General features: G+C 38.5%; 1 long non-coding RNA gene across 1 annotated transcript; it reads left to right on the forward strand.

Annotated features, from left to right (window-relative positions):
• The first annotated feature begins 2,375 nt into the window (after nt 1-2,375).
• LOC118252708 (uncharacterized) lies at nt 2,376-25,357 on the forward strand. Its single transcript, XR_004780218.2, has 3 exons — nt 2,376-2,497; nt 23,230-23,415; nt 24,645-25,357. It is a non-coding gene; the product is annotated as an uncharacterized LOC118252708 (long non-coding RNA).
• Nucleotides 25,358-25,896: the final 539 nt, after the last annotated feature.

Consider the following 25,896-nt stretch of genomic DNA (forward strand, 5'->3'; position numbering starts at 1 on the left):
GAGCCAGCAGGAACAAGTTCAGCAATTATTTTAACACAATAAACCGTTCCTCTCCCTAAGTGGTAGTATGAAGTATCCCCATGCTGGTTACCTGATACTGAATTATACAGAACTCAGACTTCTTTGTGTATGTACCATATCACCTCAGGCTACAGTCTGTGTCAGACCACTGTGTTTCACATTGAGTTTCAATATGATTAACATCTGTAACAGAAATCAGAACTAGAAAAGATCACATTTTTTTCTTCTTGTCGTTTCTAGCCCTTTCCGTTCAAAGTTTAGTCACTGATTCCCACAGAATTTTTTTAAAATGCTTTTGTATTTTCATATGATTTCTACCAAGGTTAGCGAGAGGTAAATCCAACCTGGGCAGGTTAAAACCTTTACCTTCTTTTATGTTACAAAAGCAAAAAACTGCAATCCAAATAATTCCTTTGATGGCCAAGAATCCCTGGGGATTCTAACCTAAAACTCTCATCTTCACCAGGAGATAGACATGTTTAGCAACCCTGCAGCTTTACTCAGGCAATCTTTGGCAATGTAGGGAGTTAAGAAACATCAGAAGCAGATCCATTCCCAGACAGATCAATTAAAGCTCATGTCCCAGTGTCCCAGCTGAAGTTTCTTAAACTTATAAGTCTCTGCAACATATCCCAGGTATGGTGATAGAATTCATACCTACATTGTACTGAAAATGATGGAGCTTAATGTTTGCCAGAAAGCTCTTTTTATCAAATAATAGCATACATTTTTCAGCAAGCCTTTCAGAGGCAGGCATAGAAACAAATAAAAGAGACTGGAGGGGTCTGGCAGCTCTTCTGGCACTACTGCTGCAGCCTCAGTGGAAAGCCAGTTGGATCTAAACAATGGTAAAGAACTGGAACCGTACAAAGCAATTCAAGATCTTCCCATTCCCCAGCCTACGTGTTCAGTCCCAAATCCAAATACCATGACTGTACCCAGCACAGGGAGGAGAGTCTGAGGATGGGGGTAGGGATGAAATAATAATTTCTTTTCTTCGGGCCTTCATTTTGACAATCCAGATTTCTTTTCCAAATTTACTCTTTCTTGCGGAGGTTGTAACACAGAATGACATATATAAAGGAGGGAAAAAATCTGCCATCAGGACCATACAAAGGAGGGAAACTAGAGTTTGATACGTGGGAATTTGCTCATGTTTATCCTTTTAGCACTTGTGAGTTCAGTGAGTTCAGTGTCAAGGAAGCATGTTTTAGCAGGTCTCACATTCTGCTTAATGATATTAGATGTGTGCAGGTGGGGGACCAGAAAATTGGAGAAGCTTTTCATTTGGAGCTCTCCTGGAAGCCTGTTAAGCCACTTTTGCTGATTAAGATTCTTTTTTTTTTTTTTTTTAATTGGACTGTTTATATATTTCCAAATTTGTTAAGACTATGAAGCCTATTCTGGGTGAGCTTTTCAAGTACGCAGGATTGATTTGCAGCAGCAAAGTTAACAATTTATTAGCATTCATTTACTTGTCCCAGCACATTTGGTGGGCTTGGTTAAGAGAATATTCTGAAGACTTCTTGCTTGCTTTTCCCAGTCCTGGAGAGGTGTCTTTTAAACATGAACTGTGATAGCTGATTGTTCAGAGAAAGCAAGAATCCTGTGCAAGGCTGTGGAAACATTCCCCCTAACAAATGCAGACATACATATATATATATATACACACCTATATATGTCTACATAAATATATTTGGGAATAATATAATCTTACAGATTATATTATGCTATACTGTATATAGCAACTGTGTATGAGTGAGAGGGCATCAGGGCCTTTCCTGATGTATTAAAAACAGGTTGAAATACCATCCATTTACTCCTTGCACTGACGTAGCACAAACAATTCAGTAGGGACTTTCTTCAGGTGTCTGAGTTGAGTCCTGTGAGTGTGGTTCCAATTCAATAATGAAGTAACAAAAAGAAGTGCTGCTTTGAGGACTAACAAACAAATACCCTAACAAACGAATACCAAAGACAGTGACAAAGCAAGAGGTTTGAATCAGGATCGGCTTGCTATTAAGTTTGGCTATTCCTGGAGGCACAATGCAATTTTCAGACCTACTTGAATGATTTGGTTTGCAGACTTTGAGTCTGCTTGCGCTTTCCCAGCTGTTGCTCCATGTTCGTTGCATGATCCTCAGCTTCACATGAGTATTCAAACAACTGTAACTTCCTGCAGCCTCAAAAGCTTCTTTGTCAGAACATTTCTGTCTTTTTTTCCAGTGGCTGTCCAGCTCTGACACAGCCGCTGAGCCTGACACACATCGTTGTTGGCAGCAGTGCAAATTAGTGCTCCAGCGACAGCCACCCTGTGGCAGAAATGCCTTTGCAAGTTAGGATGCTCAGAGATCCGTAAGCCCGGGGAAAGCACAGCCTGGAGAGACAGAGCCGTGGCAAGCCGAGAGAGGCGAGGACAACTGGAAAACCTGACAAGAAACATCAAAAGAGAAATATGAAGCTGAGATTTGAAAAGGTAAATTTCAAAGCTGTTTCCATCTGGCAGCACTGATTGCACTGGAGCGAAGCAAATTGAGAGCAAGCTGTTTCCAACGGGTAATGGGACTTGCAAGGCACAAGGCAGGCCAGGGACATGGTGCCAATTTGTTGGGAATGTAGAGGCCTGTCTGAAATTCCTGTCTGGGAGGATGAGAGATAAGAAGATTGGGGAAATAAGAGGGTTAAATGCTCACAAGTGTAACACCATCATCATCGAATTGTCATGCTCCTTCCAGAACCTCATTGCCAGTGGTATGCAGATGTAGAGTCCCCTGTCCAACTGGAGAGGTGAATGAACATCTCTGGAGTGGGTGTTGTGCCTTAGAGTGAGGGATTAAATCCTCTCCTCCCCTGTATGTCTGCTCTGAACCTAACTATTCTTAGTGTGAGCCTTACCACCCTGACTTAGTGCCACTTTGGAAATGCAGACTGTGTTTCTAAGCTCTCTCTGAGCCTGGCACGTGAAAAGTAACTTTTCCTTCCTATCTACATCATGTGGGTGCTGATGCTGACTTCAGCTTCAAAGGCGGTGTTATCACAGTGCTGGCAAAACTCTTGCCTTTGGGATTGGCTTGGGATTTTGAGATTCTGCAGGAGAGAAACCTCCATGCTGGTGATATTTCTATACAATAGAAGTTCTCCTGGATTTTTGTCTCTGCTCACCACTGACAGACTTTGAACGTGGGAGGCAGGGACTTTAAATTGGGTGAAATGACTACTTATTCTCCAAAATCTGATTTTATTATTATTTGGCATTTTGCTTGATGAAGCTCTAAAGAACAAAATCTAGGTATTCATACATGTTTGAAAAGCACCTATCATATTAAGGGTACTGTGCAGAGAGGGGAGGTAGGTAACAGATGGGAATAAGTGATGCTTGCACAGAAAAAGAAATTGAATGCAGCAGTATTGAAAGCCAAGAGCAAACAAATGAAAAAAGCTGCGCTGAAAACTGAGCTGTCAGTGATTTAGCACCTGAGTGGCTATGTTTGGATGCCATGGGTGTGTGTTCAGTGGAAATAAACTGGAAGTTTCACTGGGAAAGATGCAATTTAAATTTGGTTTATAATCTCACGACTACATCTTAGAAGCTTTTCTCACGGGTGTACAGAGAAAACCAGGAGCAATGCAAAGAGATCATCTCATTTATTTTATCTATTTATTTTTTTATTTTTTATTGATTTTATGGAAGGCATTTTTAATTGACTATCAGGAGCTCCACTGACGTTTGCCAAGGTAATCAGCTGTGAGTAGGTGAGACCAGCCCACCTCACTGCCATCTGTCATTGAGCTGCATACCCATATCAAAATGGTATTTTTTGCTAATAGATTTGGAGTCTTCTGGTTTTCCTCCCGGGGGAAAAAGATTGTCCAAACCCTTCTCAGGACTGCACCAAACCAATTCTTTGCAGGCCCTATATTGTGAGGTCCTCAACACAAGGAATTGTCTGATATGTCAAAATCATCCCAAATCCAAGAATTACCTTTTAAATAGGTAAACCTCAGACTCAGGCCAAAGTCTAGCATTCATCTCTTTCTGCACAGACTAAATGAAAGACTAATACAAGATGGGATGGGGCAACCTTAAATCTCTCTAAAGACATGGGTGATAACTGAAAACATAGATGCTAAAGAAGCAGAAAGGTAGCATACCTCACAACATAGTAACAGAGGCTACTTTTGCTTCAGTACTAAACATCAAAACTATCCTTAAAAATCTTTAAAAGCTTTCTCCATGTTGTAAGCAGAGACTTTTTGTACTCTTTTTAAAGCAGTAAAGCTGCAGCCCACGTACAAGTTTTCAATGCTACTGTTTTGGTGAAGCTTGTCATATTATGCTGAACATCAGTAACAATGACCACTCTGTGTACAGCTATTTTCCCATGTAGTGCTCTCCATGCTATTCTGGATTCCCTCCACTTAGCCCATGTCCCTGCTGAATTGAAGGCAGTGATTCAGACACAGCTTCCCCAAAAGACATCAGTTCACTGAGCCTCAAAAGGAGCCCATTGACCTTTAGAAGCTACAAGGTAACATGACAGCACTTCCTCCCCTTGCAATGTGTACCAGGGATGAATCTGATGGCAAAGGGATTTTGTATACAGAAGGGTTTATAAATATGAGGATTCATGTTTGTTGATTGGCAACAAATCAGAGTGCCAGAGCCACAATTGAGTTGCCTAGGAAAAAAGCTCTGTTTTTAAACATTTCTCCTCCTACCGATTTTTTTTTTTCCCTTCATTTTCACTGAGCTGGAGGTCAGCACATTCTGCTGACTCACTGTACCAGGAAAGGCAAGATTTCTCTTAAGGAATTCTGCTGACTCATTGACGCTGGGCAAGGGGACAGTGCAAATCCAGCAAGAATCCATGCCCACAGCCAAGTTTAGGGTACAGATGTTAATTTGATGGTTTTATTTTGCTGTCATTTTTTCAGTAGTGTACACAACCACGTCATGGGAAAGGGATACGTTTTGAAGCCAGTATGGCTAGATTGCAATAGAGAATTAGCCTGCAAAGCTGGCTTTGATTATAAATCTGTGATCAACACAGCTTCTGCCTTGATATTCAGATACTAAGCTAAAATTAAATTCTAAGGATATTTGGTGGTTTGGGACCCTGAGGCTGGGCCAGGCTAACAAGAAGGAGACACAGGATTTGGATGGGGGTTGCTGCTCAGCAATTTGCTGTTTTCTGTTCTCTGCAGGCTCTTTAGTTGACATTTCCATTTAGGATAAAATTCCCTTTGTGGAAATGGACTCCTCAGACATAAAACTGGATTATTCAATGACTTACTTGACCTCATACAAGAATGCTCATGGGTTGTTGTGTCAGCTACTGTGCCTATCCGGGAGGAGAAGTTCTGGCTCCAAGAATTCAGCACTGCCATACCAAATGTGAAACCAACCAAGAGAATGAGAATCATATGCTGTAGATATAACTTAGAGATAGAAATATATATGTTGCACATATTTATATATAAACTATATGAATTTTATTCATCTTGGATGTATTATTATATCATAGAATTGGGGAATCATAGAATGGCTTCAGGTTAGAAGGGACCTTAAAACCCATCTGGTTCCAACCTCCCTGCCATAGGCAAGGACACCTCCCACTAGATCAGTTTGCCCAGGGCCTTGTCCAACCTGGCTTTGAACACTTCCAGGGATGGGACAGCCACAACCACCATTATCGGAGAATTTCCTCCTAACCTCTAAACTAGATATCAACTCTTTTAGTTTAAAACAATTCCTCCTTTTCCTGCCTATCTGACTGAGCAAAAAGTTGCTCTCCATCTTTTTTATAAGCCCCCTTTAAGTACTGAAAAGTTGCAATAAGTTCACCCTGGAGCCTTCTCTTCTCCAAGCTGAACAGCCCCAGATCTCTCAGTCTTTTGTCACAAGAGGTGCTCCATCCCTCTGCTCATCTTTGTGGCCCTCAAGAAATACATTATATATATAATATATATATATAAATACTTTATATAAATAAAATAAGACCAAGATTACATATAAAAGGTTATAGCTATGTATCACATACACATGTATCATATACATAAAACATGCAAAAATAAGTTTCCATACAGCAGATCTGTGTTTCACAGATCCCTCTAGCAGTGTATCTTGAAAGGAACACAAGGAGCAGCACAGTTAAAAAATGCATAAATATGGTATTGCTAGCAACAAGACAGACTGGACCAATGTGCTAACAACATATGCAGGTGAGCCAGCCACCAGGGTGTGGTAATTTTGTGGCTCACTGAGAGCTTCTGCTCTTGCAGACTTGGAGAGGGAAAATATCCAATGTTTTTTAGGTCTATGAAAACCATAGTTTTGTTTCATCCATGTATTCATTCATGCAGTGTTTCTAGTTGTGAAATAAATACATATATATATATATAAGGAAAAAAAAAAAAAAGAAGAAAAAAAAGCACTCCGCTAAAGTTACTCTCACGAGCATTTGACCATGAATCACAGCAGCAAGAGTAGAACTGTTAAAAATGAATTGTGGAAAACACAGCTGACTGGTGGACAGCCCAGGTAGAAAGTAATAGGCTCTGACAGGGATGCCCACAGCTGCCTTCACAGTTACCAGAATGTAACGTGACTTCCTTGACACCTGCACTGTGCTTTTTCTTCTGGTAATAGCCTAGTTCGATGTCAGACAGCAGGAGCTGGCCTCTGGACTACTGGTCTTGCTTTATAATAAAGAAGTCGGTGTAGGAAGTCGCTTTTTCCTGGACTACAGGAGAGGGAAGTGGCACGATTTTCCTTTCTTTTCTATAGCTTAGCAACAAGGTAAAATGTGCATTCATGTGCATACAATCAGGCACTGCCTCTTCTGGCTCTGAGGCAGGCTGAAATGAGAGAAGTGGGGTGCTGTGGAGTAGCTTTTTCTTTGTGGAGAGAGAAGGGTTTCCAAATGATAACCTTTCCAAGAAGGGACTAACACCCAGATACACTGTAGTTCTTTCTATCCTCCCACTCCATAGCACCAAGGCTCAGATATATTAAGAGCATTATGTAATTAGCAGCTCACGATAGTCTTCATCAAGTACTCTTTTTATCAAAGTACTCATTTTGCTTAGACTTCTGGCTTGGTCTCTTGATTTATTTCTTGTTACGCAAAATATCATTTGAACGGAGAGAGTTCATGCAGTATTAATGTCTGGAGTCTGATCAACTGCAGTGATTTCAAATGGCTTTTGGAATATCCATCTGAGGGCAGAAATGAGCTCTTTCAATTTCTGAAACTTATTCCCACTAAGTCAGACGGGGTTCAGAGCTCTAAATGTTGTTCTTGCAGTGCTTATCAGTTTGCAGTGTTGGCCCCCGGTTCTACAGTTTATCATTATCTGTGAAGTGGAGGAGGGTTAAACAAGAAGTTCTCAGAAATTCCACTTATGAATAAAACATTAAAAGTTATTCGTCTACACTTAAAATAAAACAACATTTTTTTCCTTCATCTGTGTAAAATTTTTCTATTAGCATCTGGCTTTGTATTTTCTGAAGACTATTTCAGTGCATCTATTATAAATATTTATGTGATAAGAAAAAATGTTGGAACTCCTTCAAGGAAATCAGATGAGAACACGTCCACACACTTCAAAAATAAATGCATAATGTAAGTGCTCAAACCATGCTATTATTAAATCACTGTATCCCGTCAGTTTAGTGCAAGATTGTTGCGGTGAGAATGGATTATTATATTGTTACCTGGATGTCATTCCAAAATTAGGTTCCATCAACAAAATGGGAATTTTAAGTAAAAAGCAAAACTGAGAGTTGCCTCTGAAGTTTATACATAAATCTAGCAGCAAGACACTTTATAAATTACCTGGTTTATTTAGAAGACTTGTTTTACACTTAAAGTATAATCTTCAGAATACCCATGATAATCTCTCAATGTAAACCACTATGTAAACCACTTTTAAAAAAAATTTTGTTTTACATAACAAACTGCACACAGAAATTGCTGGAACTGCTTAAAAGAAAAAACTAAGATGGTTTCGATAAAAAAAAAACTCCAAAAAATAAGAATCTGTGGATTCTTTTATGTAAATAAACTTCGTTTCATGTAAGCTTTACAAAGAAAGTCAAAGAAAGTCAAAGGAAAACTTGTCAGTGCAGAAAACAGTTGAGAGTAGTCCATAAATCATCCCTTTGAATTTTTGCCTTCTCTGCACTCTGTTCTCTATAAATCAAAGACAAACCTGGTTTAAAAGAGCCAAAGCCCACCTTCAGTCGTGGGTATGCATCTCACTTAAATGTCAGGTAGAGTCAGGTGCTCAGATCAGAGAAAAGGATTTAGCATCAAGATGAGAGAATTACTGTGTAAAATAATGCTTCACTGATCACCTAGTTCCAACTCCCTGCCATGGGCAGAGATACCTCCCACAAGTCCAGGTTGCCCAAAGCCCCATCCAACCTGGCCTTGAACACTAACAGGGATGAGGCATCCTCAAAATGTCCATCACATTATCTTCCAATTTGTTTTTCTTCTTCTAGGCTGATACCTACTCTTGACTTTGTAGAATTAGAGAATGATAGAAAGCTCACTCTTTTCCTATACAAAAAGTTGTAAAGGTTAATTACAAAAAAAAAAAAAAAAAAGTATAGCTGATGTCTTGCATCACTTCGTGTCACTTCAGCTTCTAGCCCTGGGATTCTCTCTTGTCATTTTTGTATGCCAGAGATGTGTAGCATTAGAAATACCTTCACTCTGAGGTACTTTTGAACGCTGTTTATCAAATAAATAATATGTTTAATTACATGAATTAACCCAAAAGTTGTCATTTCCATATCTATAACCATTATTTTACTTTTTATACTGCTTTCCAAGGGATTTATACACTTCTCTTTTCTCATGGTTCTACTTAAAGGCAAATTCCAGAAATATCTTTAATTCATTTAACATAGATATTTTGAGGTGAAATAATTCCCTCTTTCTTTCTGCAGAAATCAGGAAAGTTGTAGAAGAGGGCCAATGCCACAGAGTCCCTTGCACTCCCAGTGTTTCAGATTGCCAGCACATGTGAACAGAACAATTTAAGTAAGATGACAGCTAAACAGCCACATAAGGTTGATTTCTTGCAAATATAAACTACCAGAGACATCCTCTGTGTCAGAAAATATTTTATGTTGAACACATAGAAAAATCAAAGAAATAGAATCACATAGAAAAATCAAAGAAAAAAAACCAATATCATTACATGAAATAAAGGTATGGTTTGACTTTCAGACCCTTCAAGAAGTAACTCACCATAGTGCTATTATAGAAGAAAACCTGTCATATGGAGCCTATTTCTAGCTATCATCAACTTGTTTGGAAATATGTTTCTTTGGAAAGCAAAGTATAAATTCCCTGTATTATTTTTTGTTTATTTGTTTCCAGGCTTGAAAACAAGAATATTCTTTCTCCGTGTCTAACGCAGCCCGATGGTAGTGATGTTTGTCTTATTTTGTTATGTCCTCTGAGTTTTATGTGACAATGTCGCATTTCAGCTGACAGATTGCTTCTGCAAAGAGACGTTATTGTCCTGACAAAGGACAATCATAGAGCATTGATCTAGGCTATTAGTACAAGCCTTCCCTCTGTTTGTAAGTTTGTTCCTTCTGTTAATGTGCACCCCAGATACTACCCAAGGTGCTTTAGGGTTTTTTTGTAAACACAGATAAAATCATCTGTGATTGTTATAGATGCTTGCAATGAGATGCTTGAGGTCAGATTCATTTTACCTGATTTCAAGTGTTTGTAATGCAAGTCCATCTGAGACAGTTGCACAGGAACCACTTTGTAGTCAGTGGAAGAAATTAGCATCCTTAGGGCATATCTAACTCATTTTAGTTGTTTACTGTAGGGTAAGTGCTGATACATCTCCACTGATTTTATATTTTTAAATGTGGTTTGCTGCCATGACTGGCTATTACAAAACTTTCTCCCGATTTATGTGGGGATCATATATTCCTCACATACTGCTATTTAGCTTCTTATTAATCTAGAAAGACCAAACCCAGGTGAACGGTTACTTCAAGCACTCTGTCACTACAGACTTGGCACTTTCCTTGAGGGATTTCTGGTTTGATAAGTCCAGGTCTGAGCCACACTGGTACGAGTCTTTCTGCTTTCTCTTGAGAAGCCTGAGGACTTATCAATGTGGATATTTGATGTTGTCACAGTGCCTGCTGTCTTTGCCATCCATGTCTAGGTATGGTAACAAATCAATTGAGGCCATTTTGGGGCTTTGTATCCAAGGCACATTCTCAAGATAGGGGTATAGAAGACAAAATTCTACCCTTCACAACTGTTGCAGGTATTTAGGTTGGCCAAAACTAGGTGGACATAGCAATGCGTCATCCTATTTTCCCCTGAAACAGCCTTTAGGGTCTACAGCTTTTTTTCATTACGACAAATATTGACATAGAACTGACTTCCATATCTATGCCAGTGGCCTTAGAAGTCTATGTTTATTAGGAACATGAAAACTGGGATTAAGTGTGGTTTCTTTGCCGTGGCAGTTCATTCCACCTTGGTCTATGTGGGCATTTTTCCTCCTCCTTTCTACCTAAATCATATAGAAAATATGTGCTAGCCACCCAAGGCATTTCACTAAGTGCCTTGCTCTGGGTAGTTGTAATGGCTAGAGACTAACAAATCCTATAAATAAAATCATTTTTCAGCCAGGGAAGAGTGATTGAGAAAGGTCACTAAATGCTTTCCTGCTGGAGTGTGAAATCAATGAAAAGTTTAATCTGGTATGATCTGGCGATTTGTCAAGTTTAGAAGAGCCAATGTGAGCTAAGGATATAGAACATAATGAGATGAGGAGAGAAGAAATAAACCGTGGACTCAGAAACCAACAGCCACCACTTTCAGGCTTGAAACAAAGAAAAGTGGAACTATCTGCATGATAGTTCTGTCATAAAATAGCTATTTGGGTTTTCCTTCATCATCATACTTCTTTTTCATGTCTTCTGCTAACTGGTGTCTGTCAGAGAAGTTAAGCACTGTGAACTAAAATGACTGAGAGATGGATATTCTGCTGGTTGGCTGCTTTCCTCTGGATAGTGGGTAGGTTAGGATTTACAAGCCACAGGGTGTTCCTGGGGAATGCACAGACCCAAAGATTGTGAGGAGCTCTAAAACGTTTTAAAAATAGGGGAAAAAAATCCTTTGTCTTCCAGCAGGATCTATTCTAGCAGATCCATGAACAACATGGGTTACTAGTGAAGCAACAGGAATTCTTTGGTACCTTTGGCTCTTGGAAAGCTGATGTCACACATTGGGATGGGGTTGTCGGGATAATAACAGGTAATATGAGTCAGAATTAGGTATTGATATTACTCTTGAGATATCTTTCACCTACTGAAATTTGGTGGGAACAGTTAAATTGGTAGGTTAAAAGTTATTAGACAGTCAGACTAACCCATACAGGTGTATACATGGAGCAAGACTACAAAAGCTATGGTTGCAGTTTTTTGATGTTATAGCTAAGGCAGGCAGCAAAGAATGGTGTTGCTCACCATAAGCTACTAGTTTGATGGAAGCTAGTGACAAAGTTTGATACAAAAATATCCTAAAATAACAACAACAACAACGAAAGAAAACAAAGAAATAAGAAAAAAAAAAAGAAAAAAAAAAGAAAGATTTTACTTATGATAAAATTACCCTTCTCTATTAATTTTTAAGTTCTTTGGGGATCACTTTTAGTCTGTTTTTCTAAGAAATTAGATTGTGAAATTCTCAGTCTCTGTATACGTGAATGCCTGCCTGTTATCCCCAAATAACTTCTGAACTAGTTATCCAACTTCAACAAAGTTAACAGAGACATAAAAATCTTGTGACTTTTATGAAAATAGGCCATCAGGCCAAGGGCAGGCCCTTGTTAAGTGCTTTACTTGAGAGAAGAGCTGCATCAACATTAATCTCTAGAGACTTTGCATGGGGAAAAAACTTGTAAATATTCCAGCTTCCAAGAAAACTTAAAATGGACCTGGAAATGAGCCATGAGACACACATTTCATACGGGCTCATAAGTTCCAGCACACACAGAGCTATTTACCTTGTTCCTTGTTCATACTGGATTAAGGGTAGTCAAGGTTTGATCCAGGATGGGTTGTTATGACTGACTCTATGTTATGACTCTGACTTATTGGATGTGGGTGCAGAAGCTGGTCCCAAGACAGGTGATGAGTCAAGTTTGGAGTGAGTTTTGTCTTTACCCAACTATATCTATTTCTTTAATTATACTTTTCAGTTACAGGTTCATACTCTGCTTAATTCTCTTTTTAGTAGTATCACATCATATTGTTTACTGTGACATGAAAGTAATAACATCTCACAGGAGATTCATTTACACCTAATATTTTTGTTCGTGGTCTAACTTCAGCACTACACAGCTAAGCAGGGTCCTTGAGGAGTTATTTTTACATTAACAGGGTTTGCTTAGAAATAGGATGAGAACTGATTATCAGAGATGTTCTGTGGATCTGCAAATACATTCTCTATGAAAATTATGAAAAAAGCCTCCTATTATCTTCATTGGCCTTGGGATCAGGCCCTCAGATGAGGGTATACACAACATGAATCTCTTAGGCAGTCTCAAGTGTATCAATTTGGTCTTGTTTTGGTGGTGGTGGGTTATTTTTTTTCTTTTCTTTTCTTTTTTTTTTTTTTAGAAATTTAACCAAGATGCACTTTTTGCTAACTCTCAAACTAAATGACCAGACATAATAAACTGTTTACATAATTTTTCTTATAAATTGAAAATGTCACAGTAGAGCTGTCCACCCACTTCCTGACCTGTTACTGTTAACAAAAAAAAAAAAAAAAAAAAAAAGTCTTATTAAAACTCATGCATTTTCAGTAGCAGCTCTTAAAAGGACAGTTCAACATGCCAGCTCACATGGCATTACTCCCATACACATTTTCTACTGTGAGAACAGTGAAACTTCTAGTAAATTGGATATAATCCTGTGTGACAAATAGCATACAATGGTTTTCAATAATTCTAACATATTACTGTTACAGAATGCATTTATTGAAACATATCTAAATTTCTTTTCAGGGCTGCTTAATTCAGTATCATGTAATTGGTTTTGGTAATAAAAGCACACAGAGTTGATTAATGTTTAGATGTTATTGTTTGAATATGAAAGAGACATGAACATCCTTTTTCACACAATTCCAGTTTTAATTTGCACATTCAAATGCTCTTCTGAATTGACACCAATGCAAATGACCTTCCATTTGTCCAAGAGTGGAATGGCAGTAAACGACTCCCATGTCTGAGGGAAAAAAAACTAAAAGGGGAATGGAAAGGAGATTGGAAAATATTTAAGTTTTGTTGTTTGGGTCTTACTAAGTCTTTTTTTTTTTTTTTTTTTTTTTTAATATATGTTTACTAAAGTTAATTCTCTCCTGTATCATAATACAACCTACCAGCCAGAACTCACTATATTCTACATAAAATTCTTTGTCTTTTGTTTTGACGTGTTTTACAAAGATGCCCAAGTACTTATCTTCACTGGAAATTAACATACTGCTAAAAAATGTGGTGATATTCTAATCACTGATGTATGCAAATCTTACTTTATGAAATATTTTAAAAATATTAACTACACCAACAGGACATAAAATCTGATTGTGAACAAATTTCTCTGAGAAAACGGGTTTGCATTAAGCACAACGTGATTGCATTTTATATAATCAATAATGATTTTTCTTTTTGGAATTGTTGAAAATAATTAGTCTTATTTGACTACACGCACAGTTTTGCTGAAAAAAAAAATAGAGTTAAAGAAAAAAAGTTGGACAGTACTTAAGAATGGGAACTGTGAATAGGTGAAGACTTAATGCTTTTTTCATTAAAAAAAAAAAAAAAGAAAACTCTAACCCCCCTGTACACACAGATGCAATAATGTTCCTTTTCTTCTTCTCCAGTCGTCTGAAGAGAGATGTTATAAAGGGAGGACTTATTGGGTAGGAAAATAGTATTAAAAGTAAGGCTCAGTCACACAAAATGGTGGGCATTTGTTCAACTACTTTACTCCATAATTATGATGTTCGTGAGTAAAACAATGCTTCCTTACAAAAGCATTAAAATGTGTTAATTGAAATGATAACAGTACAAAACAACAAATTATTGGGTCTAGAATTAATCCTTTTAATGCCATTTAATAGGTGATGAACCAGCCACAAAAATGGTTTCATCAGTGGAAGCTGGAAGTTATTACATTAACACTGTACCCAGCTAAGGGGAAGAAGTAAATTAAGTTCAGTGATTGAGACAGGCCATCTGTAAGCACAGAGGCATCTGGACAGACTTTCCCTGCAAACCTCAGCACTACTACTGCTGCACCAGGAGAGAGTCCCTTCAGTAAAAGTGTCCAAACAAAGACAGAAATATTTAATCACCTGATTAAAATATTCAATTATTTTTTTCCTATTCCCAGTGTATTTGGTCATGCTCCAATCAATGTCTCAATGTGTGTCACAGTCCTGTGAAGCACCACTCTGTGCCCAGAACATTACTGTGAACAGAATCAGCTCCCTGACTCCCAGATGCTTTCAAGTTGGTCTAGAAAGAAAGTTGTCACTATGACTAGCTGCAAGCCTATAGAGGACATGTCTAAGCTTCAACTGACTTCCTGGCTGCTTTCCCTAAAATATCAATGTTCACAGTCACCCTGTCTGATCACGAGCTCCTAACCCTTCACCACAGTCTCTTGTATGTGCTCCTTCAAAATGCCAGTGGCATTTTCAGTTGAACATTTTAGGGTGAAACCTCAGGAAAAATTAAGACACACGGAGGTACTTGGGAAATTTCTTAACTGTGGTCATCCTATTCTTAAAAGTATTCCAAATAATCATAGAAATGTTAGCAAATACTTTTTAAAAATATATATATATATATATATTTTTTTTTTAAGACACCCTCTCTCCATATCTGATTCTGCCTTTAGTGGGAGATCTGCCAGTACCCAGTCAAGCTTAAGCCTCTCCTCTCCATTTCCTCTTGCAGTGGTGTGCATCTTCACTCTTCCTTCCCCACCTACACTGAACAAGATTCTCTATTAGAGTATCTTTCTCTTCATATCTTTGACTTCTTCAGAAGTATCAGTGCAATACCTTGGCAGTAGACCATGTGTAGCTAGTAAGACGAGCTGATTATTGGTGGTGGTGGGAATTCATCTGGCCTTACTTTTAAACTTATATTTTGAGTGTTGAGTCTAAATTGGCTGAGTAGTTTTTCTCTATAGTCCACTGAGATGGACAGACACCACCAGCAGCAAGTAAAGCATTTCATCTTAGGTCTAAAATTAATATCATGAACCATTGCAAGGGTTTGTCAGACTTAAAATACTTTTGTTGTTTTTCATCAAGGTGACAAGCACTCTCTCCAAACAGTCCACCTTCCTTCATAAAAGCAAGAAATACACAGGGTAAAGAGTCCAGATTACTATTTCACACAGTTGTAACCCTGCACCACAACAAGAATTTCTGAAGTTGCAACAGAGCCACAGAAAGAAAGAGGCAATATTTACATCAAGTTATTATCCACCCTCTCCCACTTTTCTAACAAGGAGTAACCCTGCCTGAGATTTTTCACAGTGCTGATTCATTCTTACATATCTGCTCACTTATGGGCATGAGCATATTTGGAAGTCCAAGCTGGAAAAAAATAGCCTCATTTTTATCTGCCCAGACAGAAGGGAAATATAGTTGCTTTTCAGTACAGTTCTTTAGTCATTGAAAACATACAGTAGTCACTCCTTTTATGCAGACTGGCTGTTTGACATTTTATCAATTAGTGATAATGGTGGGCATATCACAGTATTGTATTTTAATAATTGGGTGAGCTGACGAGTTTTTGAGATTAAAAAGCAAATAAGTAATAAGGTCTGTCTATGTTTATTCCTCTCTAAAAAAGGAAAACTTGACCAATCACAGCATGAATGTCTCTACCTCAAAGTCCAAGGAGAAAAGAAAACTTGATCACTCATGTTTATTTCTTCTAAAAATGATATAAATGTAATTCATACACAACTCATATCTCATTACCACAACTGGTGGAGTATAAAAGTGCATTAGTGTAAATGAGAAATAGAGATCTTACAGTTTAATAAGAGATGGTTTAAGAAAGATAATTTGTTCTTTTCTGTCTTTGTTTAAAGCATTTATAATACATATATCATTAAATTTGCTATTACAGCCCAGACTCTAAAAGTGAATCATAAAGTTAACAATAGAGTCTTAAAACAAAATTACATCAATTATACAGCAAGGGGAACTTGAGTCTAAACCACAGAGACTTAATAGAATCAAGGTTTTCCCGAACTCCTCATAAGAAGTCCCATAAGGAAGATTTTTTTTTTTCCTTCTCTGAATATGACATCACAAAAAATAAGTTTTAACTGACTGGCACTGCTAGAACAGCAATGTGGAGATGGAGGACAGGCAGGTCAAGCACTACCATTTAGCTGATCTGAGCCCCCATTGGAACAGGGCTCATACCCATCACATGAAACCGGTGGAAAAAGTACAACATTCTTCCACTATACAGCCTGAACTCTTCTGGAAGCTCCAGAATCATTTTATGGCATGTAAGGTTTTCCCAGTTATATTTAATATGTTCAGATACTATAGAATATGCTTCTGGTGTCATTAGGCCATTTCTGTGATGTGAGTGAAAATGCTAAAACGTGAAGATAAATAGCTGCAGAGGATGCAGAACATATATATGAGTGAGATCTAAGGTCTCGTTTTAAAAGCAAAGAGCCCAAAGCCTCAATTTATGGCGCAACTGCAAATAGATTTTGCACAGGCTGCAGAACTGGTTTCCAAGCAGTCCTATAGAAGTGGTTTTACTTTTTAACAAGAAACTGTTGCAAAGCTAAATGTAAAACGTAAGCAATGTGGAACATATATGCACAAAGCAGAATGATGCTGACCCAGAATAAACTCCATCGTGCAGATTTGTTCCACTTGATATAAAACAAGGAGCTGTAGGAGCTGAATGATGACTTTGCAGACCTGAGTATTCTTTATGTATTCTTTCCTCTGTGCTGATATTTCTTCTGCGTTTAGACTCATGGGATTCATCCTCAGCTGTAGATAACCCCAATTTTTACTTTGCTCTAAGGAGAAGACAATGTTGTTCTTTACTAGAACTTTAAATCTGGGGATTTTGAAGTTCTTTAGAAGCATAAAGGAATTTAGCCTCATATCCTTCCCTGAGGGAGAAATTTATTCCTATGAGGATTTTCTGGTTGTGGTTCAGGTAATAGTAACAAGCTGGTGGGGAATAGGAGGCAGAGAGAAGGACGGTATTTGTTGCGAAATGTAACACAAACAGCATACAAATATTCTTCAGGCCTATACAGTCACAAGATATTTTGCATTTCATTTCTTTTATCTCCAAACTTCAGAAAGTAGATCATTCTCTGGAAATAGCTGAACAGGTTGGACTTCAGGGTTTCTCTCCCAAGAACAATGGGAAAGTAACACATTAGAAGACAGTGATATTAAGTGCTTTTCTCTGTCACAGAGTCTTTTTTCCATATTATTATTTTTTATAAAAAGCTGAAGATACTTTCTGCTACGTTCCTAAAATGATCTGAATACATGTAGTTGTAGTTTAGCGCATCAGGCAGCTAAGAACCACGCAGCCATTCTTCCCCAAATGGGATGGGGGAGGAAATACAAAAAAGAAAAAAAGTGCAAGAACATGTGGGTTGAGATAAAGACAATTTAATAAGAAAGAAAGAAATACAAAAAATAAAAATAATACATAAATAAAATAATAAATAAAAAATAATAAAAAATAAAAAAGAAATAAAGGGAAAAAAAAAAAGTAAAAGAAACCCAACCCAACCCAACCCAAACCAAAACAACAATTGATGTACAGTGCAATTCCTCACCACCAGCCAATCAATGCCCAGCCAAGCATGGTCACCAAGCAATGGCATCCCTCCACCCAACTCCCCCCATTTTTATTGCTGAGCACAACACCACATGGTGTGGGACATCCCTTTGGCCAGTCTGTGCCAGCTGTCCTGGTTCTGTTCCCTCCCAGCTCCCTTTGCAACCCCAGTCCCTCACTGGCAGGGCAGCATGAAAAGCTGGGAAGTCCTTAGCTCTGGGTGAGCACTGCTCTGCAACAACTAAAACATCAGTGTGTTATCAGCATTTTCATCCTAATTCCGGAACACAGCACCATATCAGTGTCTATATTGAAAATTAGCTCTATCCCAGCGCAAACCAGGACACATGTCCATCCCTGCTCTAAGCTCATACACAAGGAGGAGTAAAGGTCAGTAAAATTTATATCACCATTGGGAACCCATGCACTGCTCCACATCCCCTCTTCCTCCATATCCCTACACAGTCTCACAGCTCACTTTCCCCAAGGCTCCCCATGGGCTGCTTTCCCCAGCTGTGGGCACAGCCCTGCCATCTTGGCAGCCGATGGGTGAAGCCAGCCAACTGTGCTGTGATGGGCTTAGGGATCTCTGATCACCGCAGCTATGACTGCCTGTGGTTCTGCCAAAGCACACAGCCACTAAGCATTAGCCACAAAGGCAGGCCAAGGCCAGAGCCCCTTGGAGCCCATCTCCTACCCGTGGCCGTGTGGGGCTCACAAAGAGGGCAGAGGTGGGCATCCAAAGCTGCATCATCTGCAGCTGCTGCTACTAAAATTTTATGTGATAATCTAAATTCCACTTGAATCCCAATGACAAAATACATCCTCTGGACTTGTTTAGAAGGAGATTAACAGTAACAGATCCCACAAATGGCTTCTCCCTTTTCTATATGAGAGAAAGTTTTCAAGTTTGTATTTTATTATTATTATTATTTTGTTTATAAAGGTGGTTTTGAGGATCTGTTTATGACTAAAGTACCCAGTCCAAAATACTACTGGACTGAGTAGAGAGACTCTTTCACTTTCAGTAGTCTTTCAATCAGGGCTGCAGAGATACCTGCTTTGATTTATTCAACAATTTATTCTGAGCACTCTGAATATTACCCCTCAGAACAGCTGTTGCATTGGACCAAACAACATCAGTCACAGAGATGCCAGCTGTGAAATGGACTGACACCTACAATGCCTTTCATGATGTCCATAAAGCCAGTTGTTCTCCAAAGACCACACCAGTCAGGAAGCCTGAATGGGATAGACTCAGCATCAGCTCTCAGGCTGAAATCACTGCCGCTACACTCAACAGAGCACCGATGGAAAGTAGTTATTAACTTAATTCTCCACACAATTGGGGATTGGAGCTGTTGATGTCAGGGTATCTAACTAACCACAAAAGAGTTTGTGTCTCTGTCATTTAATAAAATTGCCTACATTCAGATGGGACAAAGTTGCCAAAAGATTATCTAGCATGTGGCACCATAAATTATGGCTCCAGACCACTGTGATCAAAGTCTTTTCTTTGCCTCTCTCCTCTCCCTCACCACTAATGGTAGTCTGCCTTGTATCACACATTTACCACTGATTGCTCCTCCACTGCATCCCATATCAAGCATTCCCCACTGCTCTGACCTGTGTTAATGCACAGAAATAACAAACTGCTGGTTGATTTGTTGTCTTTTAGAGTAGCTGTTGGGCAGAGATCCACCATAATGCCAAGGAGCAGTTTAAGTAAGATAGATGACTAAGTAGGCCAAAAAAAAACTCCTCCCAATGAAGCACACAGAAAGCATATGATAAAGTGAGGGTGTAAATGTGGGGTCTTGTTTTTACTCAGGCAAACCCATTGAACTATTTTGAGTAACAGCTTTTAGCCTACCATCAAATGCCATGTTTCCTTCTTCATCTGATTTCATATAAAAAAATTCACTGTGAGTTTTCGTAATAGAAATATATTTCTTGACAACAGGAAGCAGCCCCCAGCTACCACCTGCAACATTCGGATTTTTGCATCAAAAAAGCTTTCCCTAGATAGAAAGTATAGCAAATCACAGATAATATTTTCTGATGCACTTAACTCTTGCATGGATAATAGTTCTGCTTGGTAATTTGCAATGAATTTGCAAAGGATGCTGTGGGAATGCAACCCAACTGAAGCAACTGGTGCTTCACTGCAAGTGGACAGTCACTTTTATCCCGACTAATTTTGATGCACAGAATGTTCCCCTGCAGTCTGTGTTGGAGAACCCTCCCCTGTTTCTTTTATTTCGGTTACTCATTCTCCTTTCTACAAAGTGAATGGCAACCTGGAGGGCCTGCGGCATTTAAGGCATTTTCAGAAACAATGGAAAACTGGCTTTTTTGCTGCTAGCCTTCAGACTTCTGGAGGGAGGTGCTACCCACTCCATGGCCTTTTCTTCACTAATGGGTATAGCAGCACTTTCTATTCTGCACAGATGGAGCAGAATAATAGCCTGTGGGAGAAGGGAAAAAAATGTAAAAACGTGTGAAACAACTATGGGAAACAGCTGCTATCACAATAGGTTTCTTTAGGAGAAACTTTAAATTTCTCAAGAAAAGATAGGTCAGGCTAGCTTCTTGTGCAGCAAAGGTATGTCCTGTTGCTGCCATCTGCACCAGGTTCATTATAAGGAGGGGGAAATTAGAGTGCGAATGGGAAGCTTGTAGAAGAACCTTAGCTTCATTGTCTCCTGGGCAGTGCAAGGGCAAACAGTGCATTGAGCATTTTTCCTGAAAATGCCCTCCCCACCACCACGCACCATCCTCACTGCCCTTGTGAACGTGGCGGGTAGTGGTCTGAATGTAAATACTCAAGCAACTTTATTTAAAAGTTTGCTTGATACCACTAGAAACTATCCATTAAAATCTGTGTGGGAAATGCGCAGGCACACAGAAGGAAGAAAATTGCAGAACACCTAGTGAAAATCTCCTCATGGAGAACTCCTCTTCAGTCCCTGTTGAAGTCAACAGACGGTGTGTGTGCTCCTGAATACGTTACCTTGCCTAGCACTGGCTCACCGGATATGCTATAATGTGCAGCATTTTCAGACTTCAGTGATGGATTAGTCTGGCAAATAAACTTCTGTTTTCTGATTTGTTAATAGAAGACCTGACACTCCCTCTCCAGATGTTCCTGTTGAAATGGATAATTTGCATTTGGAATGGCAAACTTCCCTCCAGCCTAATTAATATTAAATTGTAATTATTTATCTGTTTAGCTGATAGCAGTTATCTTTGAAACCTGTTGCATGAGTTGCAACAAGGTGTCAAAGTGCTTGTTCCCAAACATTCTTTTGGGCTAAGCTGTCTCAAAATGGTGAAAATGTTAGTTTGGAAACTTACTTATACTGTGGCAACTGTTCAGAAGCTGCAATTGCAAAAAAAAATCACATGAGCAGATACAACAGCTGTAGCTAATTCCCTTTTGTTTTTCAGAGATTAACAAAAGCAGAAGTAGATTAATGGCAAAAGTAACTTAAAGTGATAAATGTCAGCAGATTCAGCTCTTACATCATAATCCAGAGGGGCCAAGTGAGAGGGAGTCTGAAGACTGGCAGACACCTGGCATGGCCACATAGTCCTGTGGGATGTCACTATAATTTACTGTTAGAATTCATCAATATTTCTTTTTTCCTAGTAGAAAATCTTCAGACAAATCTTGTTGAAATCATTCTTTTTCTAGGAGTTCACAGATAGCACAGTCCATAATATCATGAAGTTTTAGATCTACAAGAACCCATCAGCTCTCATTTATCCTGGTCTCATGTGTCTCACACCTCCCCCATGGTTAAATTAAACTATAGAATAACAGAATCACAGAATGGCCAAGGTTGGAAGGGACCTCTGAAAATCATCTAGTCCAACCCCCCTTGCCAAGGAGGATCACCTAGAGCACATTGCTCAGGATGGCATCCAGGTGGGTTTTGGATATCTTCAGAGAAGGAGACTCCACAACCTGTCTGGGCAACCTGTTCCAGTGCTCTGTCACCCTCACAGTAAAGAAGTGCCCCCTCATATTGAGCCAGAATATATAGGCTAAATATGCCTAAAAATTGTCTGTCATCTTTAAAGCTGTGTTTACCTATGATAAAAATAAACAGGGACAGTTTACGGGGACAGTTTATAGAGACAGTTTACAGTAGTAAACAGGAAATAGTTACAGAAATAAATAATTTATTTTAAAACATATTAAAAGAGGTGGGTTTAGGTAACTTGGAAAAAAAATGAGGACAGAGAGGGAGCTTCTTCGATTTGAAAGGTTAATAAAAGGAAATAGTACAAAGCCAAAGAACTGTGAACTGGAAATAAAGCTTCCTAAACCAAAAATTAGAAAAAGGATTCTAACAGCAAGGGAAGTTCTGAAAGGAGACTCTACATAGTCATGGAGATGAGGAACTTGAATTATTTCATTAGAAGTGATAAAATCATAGAAATTTGGAGTGCAATTTTTTCAAGAGGAGATTTTAGGATAAAAAAAGGATAAGATAGGAGCTTGAGATTAAACTATATGATATCAGGATATGATGTATAGTTTGTTTGGCTCCCCAAAAAAAGGGATGAAAGGAGATAGATCACGGTGAGTTTGTTATGCTCTGCTCACAACAGCATTTAATTAGTTCACTGCATATTTCCTGGGGTCTACTGTTGCCTGCAGGCAATGGGAAGAAATATTATTTACTTGCTTGATGTCTAACTTTGCTTCGGGGAAAAAGAGAAAATTGGTTTTCTTCCAAAATATCAGAGATTAGCTACAGCTGGAAAAGGACCCCTGGGCAGAGTATTTTGGTGCATCAGTGACAGCCAGAAGTTTTTCAGTACCCTGTTAGTAGTGAGTTGCTCACATGTTCATGGTTAAACTGACCTTGCAGCTTGAGGTTGGAGAAAACTTTCCTCTAACCTGAATGACAAGAACTGTGGTTTTTATTTATTTAGCTGGTTGGTTGATTTTGCTTCCCCTGTGCTCAGGGCACAATCTGCTTTCTAAGATTCTCTTCATTTAGAGCTATAATGCAACTGCAGAGACCTGGGATAGTGGTGATTATCCTGCTCTTTCCCTGGGGCATAGTGTAGTAGTAGCCTTTGTGTCAGGTTTGATGAGAAGGTGAAGAAATAAACTTTGTTTTACGTTAGGCAGAAATGGGGAAGAGTTCATATGAACGTCTTGAAAATTGCTGCTTATTGCATGGTCACTTGTAGCTTTATGGATGGATCTCAGGGTCACTGGTGGTCTCACCCTTTTATGTATTCCAAAATTATTCTCCTACACAGGTTCATTCAGGACCATCAGGACCAGAACTTGGTGAAGTAATGTACAACTGTAGAGTGGTGAAGAGTTGAATCACTCGTATACAGATACTGTGGAGACTTTTATATATATTTTGTACAGAAAAAGGCCTTGCCTGCCCTTTCCATTGCAGCAAAGTGGGACTTTGATCAGATGTGCAAGAAATAAAGGTACGACATTTCTTGATCTCCTGAGGAGGAAAAGTGTGGTGGTTTCTGTTTGTTTGTTTGTTTGTTTTTGTTGGTATTTGTTGTTGTTTGGTTTGGTTTATTGTTTGCTTTCCTCCACTTCTTTCACAAAGTTTCTTCCAGAACTCACAGTTATAACATTTTCTCTTTGTCATTAAAAAAATCATTATCCTTTCTTTGATGAGTCTAATTAAAGCAAGGAAATAAAAGGGGAAGTAGATATCTTTCTCCTCTTCCAGCTGGTTTGCAATACCAAATATAAATTTGCTTGCACAAAAAGAACATTTCATGTGAGCTCATCTTTCTTTTCCACTGACCACGATGTGCAGATAGCAAACATTTTCAGGTTGTTTTTTTTTGTGCATCCTTGATATAGGAGATAAAATTATAGCAAAACAGAATGCATGACTAATTTGCATGATCCAAAGTCCTTTCTTTCCAATGAGTTACCACAAAGTCCATGCCACCCACAGCAAGCAAACAAAAAAAAAGAATCTTTTGACGCATTTTCAGCTTAAGATAGGTGCACTCAGGCTTACATTTTAGGATGGCTGAATTGCCAGCTTCTCTCAATTAACTATATATGGAATGAAAGGTGACTATTCCTGAAAGGTGATATTCTTTGTTGGCTGCCCTGAGTTTGATCTGTTTTTGTCAGTTCCCTGACATAAACTATTCAAGGAAAAAAAAAAAAAGAAAAAAAAAAGTTACTTTGTTTAGTGACATTTGAAATTCAAACCATTAATGGGTAGTGTTAGGTAGCTAGGTAGTTAGTTAGGTAGCCTGCACAGATCTTTCTGGACTAATAAGAAGTTAGGTCTGTGTATACTCATAGGTCCTAATGGATCTTGACACTTACAAATAAAGAAACAGAACAACATATTTTCCAGTGGCCTGTAGTTGAGATAAACTCACAATCATGTAACAAAATAATTAAAAAAAAAAAGTTATAATTAACACTTACTTTAAATGTAACCAGCATGACATTTTCACTTAAATAAGCCTCATGAGACAGAATGTGTTATATTGAATTAACACCTTTACAAGCTATGTGCTTTTTAAAGCAAGTACATAAATTAACAATATTCCAAAGAACCAAATCCTGCCTCTTTTGAATGCACAATCTGAAACCTTATTTTAAAAGTTTACCATCGTGCTGGTGGTTTTATTTTATTTGTAGGTGTTTTGTTGTTGTTCTTGTTGTTTTTCAGGCTGAGATGGGGAGAATTTCAGATGTCCTGTCAATGAAGGGAGAAGCCTTTGGTCATTCCAGTGGTTCATCCAACTTCTGTGGCTACCTTGATATGTTCTTACTTTTTTGCTGATGTCCATTTCTTCTGTTGTAAGCATCCTCCAAGGGTCAGGTTTGGTGACTACCAGACTACAAGGCCATGGCTGGCTTGTAAATTTGTCATGAAGAAGATGAGAATTACGCCAGTTCATCTGATTGCCATATCTACGATCTGTAGATCCTGGGGTAGTGTATTCTAGTATCTGGGCATATGCAGGTGGATATGACAGACAGACTCGTGAGACAGGGGAGGATTGGCTTAAAAAACAGATAAAACATTTGCGGTTACTATGGAAACACATCTCTCTCTTGGGCCTTCTGCATACCAGCACAAAGTTTCTTTCTGAGGCCTTCTATAGATCTAATCTCCTTTTCCTACTAGCGTAAACCACAATGATTTCATTCACAGTATGTAACTTTGCTGACACCAATAGGTGTTTTCTACAGTCCATCTTCTATAGGTATTGTTAATCCATGCTACTTGCAACCTGACTGATGTTGATTTTAAGGAAGTGTAGGTACGTTTCAGGAAATGTAACAAACCACACAAAAAACATATGAGGCAAATGTATGTCAAGTGTGTGAAATGGGCTGTTTCTGGTAGTCTGTGGATTATTCTTCTGTTTTCTTTACAAAACATCTGTAGTTTTATGGGTTAAATATGCCAGAAATTAAAAATATATATATATAAATAAACCAACCATTGTTTTGTTACTTTATTCATTACCAAAGAAACTGGAACCAGCACTTTGCTATTAGATTTCTCTTATACGCACTTAGCTATTCTCTGTCATCTTTTCTACTTTTGATGTTAATCACAAGCAGCCAGAACCAGAAGATAATGAAGAATTAAAAGATTAGAGATATGGAAAGTTTGCATGTTAAAAGCAAAGTCAAAGAGCAAAGAAACCACAATGACTTGAGATAATGAGAGTGAGGCATATAATTTCTCTTCAAGTAGTGAGATAGAAAAATATCCTCATGGCACTTCCACATGGGAGAAGATAGTGCTGCTTACCTCTGGAGGGGCAAAAACAACAGCTAAATTGTACTGAAAACTTAAGAAATAAAGCTAAACTATTTGGGACACAACTCACAATTTTGACAGTCTCCTGTGAGGTGAGTGTTTACTAGGAAGAAAAAGAAACTTAAAAGTCCCCAAACACGTGGTA

This window comes from Cygnus atratus, chromosome 2 (genome assembly GCF_013377495.2).
Source record: "Cygnus atratus isolate AKBS03 ecotype Queensland, Australia chromosome 2, CAtr_DNAZoo_HiC_assembly, whole genome shotgun sequence".
Taxonomy (NCBI): domain Eukaryota; kingdom Metazoa; phylum Chordata; class Aves; order Anseriformes; family Anatidae; genus Cygnus; species Cygnus atratus.